The sequence below is a fragment of the Lycium barbarum genome, chromosome 4, assembly GCF_019175385.1.
Source record: "Lycium barbarum isolate Lr01 chromosome 4, ASM1917538v2, whole genome shotgun sequence".
In the NCBI taxonomy this organism is placed as follows: domain Eukaryota; kingdom Viridiplantae; phylum Streptophyta; class Magnoliopsida; order Solanales; family Solanaceae; genus Lycium; species Lycium barbarum.
This window is the reverse complement of record NC_083340.1, coordinates 24,638,672-24,650,385: the sequence shown is the minus strand read 5'-3', so window position 1 is coordinate 24,650,385 and position 11,714 is coordinate 24,638,672. Positions and strand designations below refer to the sequence as shown.

General features: G+C 36.8%; 1 long non-coding RNA gene across 1 annotated transcript; it reads left to right on the top strand.

Annotated features, from left to right (window-relative positions):
- The first annotated feature begins 7,245 nt into the window (after positions 1-7,245).
- On the top strand, positions 7,246-11,328 carry LOC132638294 (uncharacterized). Its single transcript, XR_009581662.1, has 3 exons — positions 7,246-7,885; positions 8,651-8,721; positions 9,724-11,328. It is a non-coding gene; the product is annotated as an uncharacterized LOC132638294 (long non-coding RNA).
- Positions 11,329-11,714: the final 386 nt, after the last annotated feature.

Here is an 11,714-nt window from a genome sequence, read left to right as displayed (position 1 = left end):
TTTCAAACCTTGATAAATAATTGTTCTCTAGAAATATGAAGGTTGCAAGGGTTTGAAAGGTTCTCCAGAAATATGAAGAACTGCTCTTGTTATGGAGCAAAATTGAAAATGGCAGAAAGCTTTAGAATTAATTGACGAAGGAAGCTGTGAAAAATTTATATATTATTAATTAGGGTACTCACTAATTAATAGTAAAAAACTATAAGTGAAATTTCATTTTACCCCTTTGATGATCGGTCAAATAATATAAAGTTACCTATCAATGGCCGGAGAAGTTGAGATAAGAAGATGAAAATGTCGATTGTTCAATGTTGGGGGAGGTTTTGATTTTTAAAGTAAAGTTGGAGGACTAAAATGATTTTTACCCCTTCCGTATAAGAAAAACAAAAATTGGTTATTAAAATTGAACATTTTTCAATTTTATCTCTACTTAGGAGTAGTAATTTTTCTTTTTGGACTTTTTTCAAATAGAGAAGGAGTTCCCTTTTGGGCAATATTTTTTCAATCTTTTCGCTACCAAATTGTGTTGGGTTTAATTGATAGGTTGAATAGGAAATGGAGGGAAAAGAAGTGGAGGGAAAAATAAGTTGTTCCCTCTTGCTTTATGAAATAAGCATTTGTCCCTCATAGGTGGTGGAAAGAAAAGTTATCCTACTAAAAAGTAGAAGCACTCCTTCGTGTTGCTAAAGGGTCAAGAAGAGGGTCTCCCCTCGCGCCGTCATCGTCGCTCTGCTCGGCTTCGGCTTCGGATTTGGATTTGGATTTGGTCAAATGATTTGATTGATAATCTTTTTGGACCAAATTTCCTTTAATTTTAATTAACTATTAATTAATTAATTAATTAATTGAAAATCCTGACCCGTGACCCGACCCGTTTCTTTCTTTCCCGGATTAATTTAAAACATTTCCCTCTTCGAGTGGTTCGCAGTCACCTTAATTTGTTGTACCGCTATTTTGGTGAGTACATCGTTCTATCCTGGGAGGAAAGATTCCAAAACCTCGGGTACATTGAGGGGAATAATTTCCTTAAGGACACACTGTGCATTCAGTGGGCTCGATTTTTTTTTGTTCTTACATATTTTCCAGACACTGTTCTTACTTTCCAGTTTCTGTCTTTTATTTCCAGAAATTATTGTTACTGTTTCAACGTTTTTACAATACAGATTAATAACAAATTGAACCTTCGATTAAGGCGTGATTAAGACTTATCTCGACTTAGGAGTAGTAACTTTTCTTTTTGGACTTTGACAAATAGAGAAGGAGTTCCCTTTTGGGCAATATTTTTCAATCTTTTCGTTACCAAATTGAATCTTCGATTAAAGCGTGACTAAGACTTTGATTCTTTGAGAGATAGAAAGTCAAATGAAATGTTAATGTTCAAAAAGTAATGTATGCTATCACGTTTGGGGAATTATTTTTAGTTTCGCCTTACCACATCCAAGAGGATCAATAAAGAACCATCAAAGGATGTGGTGCAGTGGATGAAGCTGCTCCTCTCTTAATCAGAGGTCTCGGGTTCGAGCCCTCGGTATGGAAAAATTCTTGGTAGGGAGCGCTTCCCCCCGAATGGGGCCCTACCGGGCGCGAATACTGATATAATCGGGCTCCAATGCGGGTACCGAACACCGGGTGGGAAACCAAAAAAAAAAAAAAAGGATCAATAAAATCTTGATTAACCCCTAAGGGGTTATTTGGTTGCTAGTGAGTGTTATGCAGGTATTAAAAATGCAACGATTAGTTATGTAGGGTTTGATTATTCAATTTTCTATCCTACATAAAATAGTACATAAATTGACTTATAATTTTTATATATTTTTTTAGTAAGGAGATTTTTTTTTAATTTTATAAAACACCGTATTATATGTCCTGAATTTTGTACAAAGTAACTAAAAAACTATAAAACTACAAAATGTGATATTAGCTATACTAGTTTCAATACACGAATAATTCTATTTCTAACCAACAACCAAACAACCCCTAAGTGACTCGAACGTCTAGCTTACCGGTTGATGATACAGTGCTCTATAATTAGAGCAAATTAGCAAGTACTCTTCAAGCACAAGAACAAAGAAGAGCCTTCACACACGAGACAATATTATTGAGGGTGCTTTTATGCACAACCTAAAAAGGAAAGATTAATTATCCTCTTTGCAAATACGGCAAAAGGAAAGCACACGTAGAAATTTTTTGCTGGTGGAAACCTGATGAAATATGTGAAAATTGCAAACAAAAACATCATGTTACAAAGTTTCCAAGTTCAAAGATGCTCAAAACACCCTCAAGCACAAACAACATAAATAAAAATGGAAGAGGAGGAAATTAGATTAGCTGCAGCAACCGAATGAAAGGAGGAGTACTTAATAATGCTTATGTTACTATTGATTTTCTAGAATAATTAGTTGTTTAGATGTAGGAATCTACTTTGTTTATGTTTAAATTTCTCGTAGATAGCATAGGTTATTGAGATATTTTAAGTTTTTGTATATTATTCTGCAGATTTTCCATTTTCAAGTTGGCTATTTAAAGTCTTCTATACTTAATAAAATTAGCCGGGGATCTATCGGAAACAGTCTCTCTACCCGTCAAAAGCTAGGGGTAAGGTTTGCGTATACTCTACACTCCCCAGACCCCACCTGTGATATTATACTAGGTATGTTGTTGTATACTTAATGAAATTGACAATTTCAATCATTTTTCTCTCGTTGCCTATCTTTTTTATAATCCAAAAAATTTAATTAGAAGTAATATGTTGGGAAAATGACACGAACATGGCTAGTTTGCGATTACTTGGTACAATAATACCCAATTCCCAACTTATTGCCTTCCTAACTATTTTTCCTCATTGAAATAAACTTCTTTTTTCTGTGCAACTAACCCTCTTCTTTTCTTCTGCATTATTCCACGGAAAAAAATTCCCTCCATCAACACCACTGTCCATGATCTCCTCCATCGTGTATCCCTAGAAAAATTACATTTAGAGATTTAAAATTGAGAAAAAACATCATTTGACCCTGAACTTGACACGAAAACTTAGTTTAGCAACTAAACTTAAGCTGTATTTATTTACCCCCCTTAACAACTTTCAAGTTAATTAAATACCCCCCTTAGCGAGTGACGTGGCAAGAAAGTGTGATGACTTTCTCAAAAGCGCGTGGCAGGGGAAAAAAAATACCAAAAATGATTCCAGCTGTACATATGTCATCTTCTAATTGGATGACAATTTATTATACTTAATTATACTTTTTTAATATTTTATTTTTCCTTTTTTTTTTTTACTTTTCTCTTTCTTCTTCTTCTAACCCCCCCCCCCCCCCCCCCCGCCCTCCCTCTCCTTCTTCCCTATCCTCCAAATCGTTGCTGCTATCTTCCTCAACTTCTTTCTTCCTTTTTTTAAAAATTTTTTTTTCTCCTTTCTTTGTCTTGGTGGGCAGTTCGTGCATTTTCTTCATTGCTGAGCATATTTGAAGGGCAGTTCGTGCAATTTCTGCCCACCAACCTTCCCCACCGCCAACCTTCCCCGCCACCAACCTTTGTCTTCTAACCCCGCCGCCAACCTTCCCCACCACCAAAGCAATGAAGTTGCACGAACTGCCCTCTCTTATTCAATCAAAGTTGCTTAATCGATTGGTGGGTATGTAAATGTTGAATCTTGAAAAGTACCCAGAAACTAAAGTTCACATTTTTCTTGTTACTGAGATGAGAAATTGCACGAACAACCCTTCAAATGGATTGGTGTGTGGCTCGGGGAGGGGGGGGGGGGGTGCTGAAGAAGAAGAAGAAAAGTTGGTGGGTAGGGGCAGGTGGGTGGGGGCAGGTGGGTGGGAGTTAATGTTGGGAATATTTTTCTAAACAACAATGAAGAAATTGAATAAATTGCACGAATTGAACTTTCTTGAAACCAAGTTCAAGAAAGATTGTTTTTTTTCTCTCTCTATCAATGTATGATTCTTGAAAAGAAGTGGGAGATGATTTATGGGAATTGGTAATTAGGCCAAAGTGCGTTAGTTAGGCAATAGAGGAGGGAAAAAAGAAAGTGGAAAATTGTGGTGTGATAAGTACAGTGGTGGGGTAAGGAAGATGGAAAAATCCATGGTGGAGAAGATGAACCAATGATGCAGATTCCATGTTGCCAGGTGGCTTCTCATTGTTGCTTCTTTGGGTTACTAAGCTGAGGCAGATGTTTGACGTTTGTTTACTCAGTTATGATGGTGGTGTGGTGGCGGCGGCGGTGGCGGCGGCGGTGGCGGTGGTGGTGGGGTGGTGGCGGCGGTGTTGTGGAGGTGGGGAGTTTAGGAGGAGGAGAACGGCGGCTATGGGTCCATTTTTTTTTTAAATTATTGTTTAATAAAATAATAAAATAGGGAAATAATGAAGAAGAAAGAAAAAAACTAAAAAAATATTTAATGACGTGGACCGATCACCAGGCGAGTGGTGAACAACACCTAGATCTCAACTGGTCCACGCTGCTAAGGAGGGTATTTAATTAACTTGAAAGTTGTTAAGGGGGGTAAATAAATACAACTTAAGTTGAGTTGCTAAACTAAGTTTTCGTGCCAAGTTCAGGGGTCAAATGATGTCTTTTCTCTTTAAAATTCTAGCGGGTACAAGAGGTCTTTTTATTTTGAATTGAAGAAAAGATTGGGTCTGTGCAAGAAAATGGAGATTGTTTTTCGGTGAAAACAGATAATCAGTTAGAGATTTGTATCCTAAGAGTTTAAAGACAAGTAGGTCGTATCCAATCCCGGAAACTCTCCTTTCGGGGTCAGTGTTTGTGATCATAATAGCTATATCGAAAGAACCGAGTTTAATAACAAGATAATGTAAGACAAATAGATATTCCAAGATAAATAAAGTGCCCAGATGTATATTGCTTTTTAGAGAGAAATAAGCGATAGATTACAAGAGAGGAAGTGAAGATGCCTTAGCTTACATAATAAGCTATATATATAGAAATAAAAAATAAGACTTTTCAACCCTGGTGTTCTATTGATGGGACGTAATTGTGCTCCCGCGTGCCCTTCTGCTGCAGCACGTTGTGCTGATGTGACTTTGCCAGCTATGGGGATCCCTTGGTCTTTTCAAGCTCTTGGTTATGGAATCCAACTTGAGTACGGATTTTACCTAATACAGATAGTCCCCCACTTTTCGGGCCTTTCATTTTCCATAAGCCCAGGAGTGGAAGGATCTGCTCTTTTCCCGAAACTCCAACGAGAGATAAAACTTCGCCTCTTTTCCTGTGACCAGCCGCTGTGTCACGTCGGCATTTACTGCATCCAGTTTTTATTCGATAGCTCTCTTCCCAAGACGCCGATTGGCGTTTCCTTGATAGGATGCATCGCTTCGTTTCCCAAGGCTAATTATCACACCTACCGGCTATGGATATATGAGTGAGTGACCTTGCTCATATTTTTCTATCCATGCTTTCGTTCCTTACTTCTGTGCGAGCTTATTTTTCCCATTTTCCAGACTACCTTTCCTCAGTTCAATGTCTTCATCATCTACCTCGACATCTTTCTCCTGTGACCTTACTCTGGCGAGCATACGAGAACAGTTATGCCATAACTCAAACTAGAGGGGCCATGACGGACACCCGGACCCTACCTGCCAAGCATCACTGTGTTTTCCTACCATGACCATAGACAAGAATGGACCTCGAGGGTCACTAGGTGTATATCTGCTAAATCATATAGGAAATATGCTAAAAAGGAATTAGCCCAAGACGATATACTATACAACTTTGCTGGACAAACTATATAGGCCAACTAGGTCGTCATGAAAAACTATACATCAAAATATAGACTGAAGGGGCTATGCCAAGCCTAACCAATACCACGACTGTCTACAAGCCTCTACTGGAGTATCTAACACAAAGAGGTCGGGACAGCGCCCCGACATACCCGTATATACACAAAATAATTACATACCAAAAAGTACAACGGCAACTCCGGAACAAGAGAGGTGCTCCAAAGCCAGCTGAACGGCAACCTACAGGGGTGGTACCAAGCTGTCTATCTGCACCTACGGGCATGAAGCGTAGCGCCCCAGAAAGGGATGTCAGTGCGGACAAAGTACTGAGCTGTAAGGCATGAGAGAGACATAAGAAAATATAGGATGAAATAAATGCAACCTGCATGTCCAAATTGCCTTTGTGGTCCAATGATGTACATAAACACTATGCATCCCATCATATCATATCGGCCTCTGTGGGCATCATCATCATCATCGTTATCATCATATGACCAGCTGATCAGGTGGTAGCGCATTTATAACGCGGTCACCTTTCCCATACCCCATATATAATACATAATATATGTGTACATAACGCCTGAGGGGTCACAAGTTTGTACATGCATATATAAATGAAATGCAATGCATTACTATGATAAATGTACGTCCTAAATCTGTCGGAGTGACGTAAGGTCGGTATACCTCCGAACATTATTATGGGGTAGTATTTTCATCAACTAGTAACTCTAAGAATCATACTGAATCTAAAGAAAGAGTTTTTGAAGACAACATTATAGAACATGAATCAAAATGGATCATCCCTAGCTTCTAAGAATAGAATCATTATGTGTTAACGTTACGTGTACATCTTGTTCGTAAGGATCATGCCAAAGTAAAGGAAAGTTAACCTTAACATACCTCAAGTCACCCAAGTAATCCAACAACAAGCTTATCACCTCTAGAGCGCCAATCCTATAACAAAGGAATACATATGCAACTTAGATGGCGCTAGTATATCACGTATATCAATGATAACTCGATTCAAAAGTGAAACGAGTAGCATTTCCCCTATTCCTCAATCATTACCGTAGAGTCCACAACCAACAATTAACACAACAACCTCATATGATCTTCTTTAAACTCATATTCACAACATTTAAAGATATACAATTGAGCAGCCCCATATACAATTGTATACAATACTTTCCTTCTTCCAAATACACCAAGTATAACAATCTCAATACATTCTCAATACTAACTATTACCCCCCATAACAAGATTTTTCTCAAAGTACACTAACAATTATAGCTCAAGTTAGATTACAGCTCAAAATAACATCAAATTTATATTTGAACCTTTTCTCCAATTTCTTTCCCTCAAACCTTAGTATAACTATCACACAAACTCTTAATCATGGAAATAATATGAAATTTTACCTCAAGAACTCAAGAACACTTCAATTCTAAGACCACTTCACTTTGAAATATCCTCCAAAGCTTCTACAAGAAGGAGACACAAGTTTCAACAATACTTTAAAAACCCTAGGCATTCAATTCTCACTTTGATCAGATGGAGCAGGTTGATCAAATCAAATCCAGATGTGTTATATCCCTCATTTTCGCATATTCAGAAAATTTGAAATAATTGTGACTCGTAAGAAATGAGGCCATAAGTTGATTTTTTTTTAATATATTTGTGTTGACCATGAAATGTTGATGTGGAAATATCGAGGAAGACTAAGGGCAAAATGGGAAATTTAAAAAAAAATAGTTTCGGGAATTACAAAATAGAACCCATAATTAATTGGGCTTGGAAAAATGGAAAAAAAAAAAAGAAAAAGAAAGGGAGGCCCAATTCAAGGTGTGGCCGGCCAAATACATGGCCCAAGTCCACAAATAATGAAACCTATGTATTATAAGGCAAAGAGGGGCCATTTTCTTCATTATACTAGAAGCTTCAACAAAACAAAAGGGGAGAAAAACCAACAAAGGCCCTCTCGGCCAAGCTAGAGAAAAAGAAAAAAAAATTGCCCACAAATATTTGATGCAAAAACTAAATTCCTCTTGAATTACTATTAAGTTGGAAACCCTCTTCAAGGTGATACAAATTTGGAAGCAAAAGAGTACTTTTTTTACAAAGAGGAGAAATTTGGAAAAAGGTAAGAATTTTACTCCTTTTAGCTTGGAAGAATTTTATATAAATATTGTAGTATATGGAAGTGGATGTAAAGTATGAAAATTTTGTGTTATGAATATATGTATGTGTGGCCGAAAATGGTGGTGGATGGAGAGGAATGATCAATTCTATTTATTATGTTAAATTGTGTTGTGATGGCCTTGTGATATAAATGGGAGAACATTAGTTCAAGTTGGTATGAAAAATTGGTTGTTAAGTTATTCTAGGAAATTTTGTGATTTTATTATAGTTTATGTAATTATGGAAATGAAATTGTTAAAGTGTAATTGTGGTTGTTGTTGATGAAATGGGAAGATGAAAAATGTGTTGTGAATGTTGTGTCGAAGGTTGGAAATTTCGGATGAATTCTAGTCTTGGTGGATTTTTTTGTATATTTTGTAAAATGGTATGAAATGCTTTTGAATTTCACTTGAATGATCTTGAATTGGTAGTGGATATGTAAGGATCGATATCGACTTGAAAAATCGTAGTTGAATCGTATATTGGTGAATTATGTTGAAAAGGGAGGTTACTAGTGTTGGAATGCATTTTAAATTGGTTTTGATGTTATTGGTTTGGTTGTTGGCATTGTTGGTATGGTTGTTGATGAATTTAGCCGAGTTTAATTCTCGGGGATGTTGAATTTGCAGGGGAGGTGCTGCCGAAATTTCGGTAGACAAATACTAATTTGAATTAAAAATTCTAAGTACTAGTGGCTAATTTTTGGAAATTGTTAATATTATTGTAGATATTGGAGAGCTCGAGATTTGAGACGGGATTTGTTGGCGAGTGATCGAAATTTGGTAGTAAGCGATCGAGGTATGTAAGGCTTAACGTTCTTCCTTTTTGGCATGACCCTTATGAAGTAAATGAATAATATATATATGTATGTTCCAAAGAAAATTCTACTCTTAGAGCCACTAGGATGACCTATGTCTTTGATTTCCATGAACTATTTCATATGACTTGTCACATACTTATGATATTTGAAATATTAGTCGGTACGCTTTCGGATATGGTTTGGAAAATATTTGATATGGCCTAAGTTTGGATATGTATATTCTAGAGATGTGCATATGATTTTAAGGCTCCATTTGAAGTACTCTATAAGGTTGTTTGAAAGCTTCTTAAAAATAAATGATACTAAATTTTCAAGGAAATGACCTATGAAGTGATTCGAAAGTTTGGTAACTTAAAAGCTCGCAACTTTTGTATAATGATTCCGATGGACTCTATACTTACCTTGAGCCTTCTGCTATCAGTATATATATATATATATATATATATATATTTATTTGTCGAGTCTTGGAATTTATTTACGTGTATGCATATGGACACTCCGCTCGTGCCTATTACTATGATATCGTTCGCCGGATCCCGGGCCGGTTTTGTGATCGTGCGCACTATGTGATATTCGGCAGTATGATGTGTTACGGTTCCCGAGACCTCGCCATAGGGCCGGGTACCGCTTATATACGGCGTTATGATGTGATATGACATACGATGTGTTCAGATGATATGATATGTTCCGATGATATGATATGTTCGGAGATTGTACGAAGATTTGAAACTTTCTGGAGTATGATGTGTTGTGGCGCCAGCGTCGGAGTGGCGACCACGTTCCTGAGCCTTATGCATGATTTTTATTTGCATGATATATACATATACTTTCTGTACAGATTTTGATATACCCATTCCGTATCCAAATTTTGTACTCCTCACTTTGGTTATGATTCAGATTTCTGTATTTCATGCTTTGTATACTCAGTACATATTTCGTACTGACCCCCTTTCCTCGGGGGCTGCGTTCCTTGCCCGCAGGTACGGACGATCGTTTTGGTGATCCTCCAGTATAGGACACATATTCTGCCACTCGGATTACTTCTTTTGATCTGGAGCTCATACTTTTGGTACATACCTTCTGTTATATACATTCTATATATATGACTATTTCGGTACGGCGGGGCCCTGTCCCGTCATATGTTCTGTCATGTTTTGTAGAGGCCTGTAGTCATATTTGTGGGTCATGGGTCATGTTTGTTTGTTTGTGATTATGATCTGCGTCTTAATGCGGCCCCGTTTACTATTATGGCCAAAACGGCCCATTTGTCTGTATATGCGTATATATCTGGCGGTGTGTATTCAGCCAATCTATTGGATTTGGATACGATGTTTCTGTACGGGCGACCGCTTAAGATGATATTTATTTTCAGTATTTGCTAAAAATGACGTATGTTCCGTTTGAATGAAATTTGATGTGTCGATCTGGTACGTAAGCCTGTTTGGGTGTCCAAATAGGGCGCCAGTTGCGGCCTACGGGTTTGGGTCGTGACAAGATATATGCGGATCAAACGTGGAGCTTTTTCTTACGCAGCTGGTCGAGATAGGGTGCCCATGAAAGTCAAGCTCTCCGGCCATGACTTAGAAGATCACTCCACTCCATGCTCAGCCACACAAAAGTGTTTACTTGCTTATTTGCTTTTCTTTAATTTTCCCGCGACAGGTCGGGCACACACCGGCACACACACAAAGGCATTCCCGAATAAGGGATATCGTTTTCCTCCTATCGAGTCGAACTACAAGTGACTTGATTCCCAAGAACAGGGATATGTAGGCGGACTCAATACAAGAGAGTCAGTCATACTCCAACGAATCACTCTGTCATACTCCAACGAATCACTCTGGACTTCCTGATTTTGATAATCGGGAAAACCAAAATTTGCTTAAATTTGCTTTTAAAAGTCTAAAATGAGTCGAACTACAAGTGGCCTGAATTCTCATGTAGCCTGAGATTTGCAGGAAACCCAGAAACCATGGTCCGGCCACATATTTGAAAATTGCATAAAAATGAGAGGTAATATGATTTGGGTCAGTCAAAAATCAGGGTTAGTCAAATTTCGTTGCTCATAGGTGGCCTTGCCATCCCCGAACACCTAAAAGGCAGTTGTAGACACCTAATTTTTAACCTCCTATAATTTATTTTAATAGCCCAGGGTCCTTGGATGTCAAATGGAGTGAAATATGTATTTTCTTTTTCTTTCTTCTTTTTGCAAATCAAAATAATTTTATAAAATTATCTAGATAATATTTTGCCATTTCATTTGGCAAAATAATTTCTATAATACTATAAATCATTTAGAGATTAATTTACATGTTTTTTGCAATAATTAAGAGACATTTTCTAAATTTAATCAAGAAGATAATTTAAAAAAATTATTCATTTAATTGCTAAAATTATCAAAAAATTTATTAGCAAGAATTTTACTCCGTTAAATTCAAGAAAAACGATTAGTTAAATGAAGTAATCATTTTACCCCTCGATTCTTAATTTTGCACATCCAATTTGCATTTGTGCAATTATCCTCGGAGTTAATCATAATTAATCAAGTGTTCAATTATGGTTAATTTCATAAATTGTTTACTATATGGTTACTTAGGGCTATAATTGAAATAATCAATTTGTTGGGTTATTCTGGCCTTAATTGAAATAACCAATTTCCATGGTTTAAATCACCTGAGGTCATTATTGCAAAATTAGTCTAATTGTTTGATTAGGCTAAGGACAGCCATAATTGAAATAACCAAATCTGTGGTTTAAGTTTAACTATTGTCATTTTAGTAAATTAGCTCTTAATTGGTCAGTTATTTATAATCTGGTCATAATTGAAATGTTCAATTAATGGATGTTTTTGCAAATGTGGCTACCTATTAAGTGTTGCATATTTATCCTCTCCCTATATACATATATACATGGATATACACTGGTGTATACATATACACGTATATATCACATGTATACATGTATATATAAT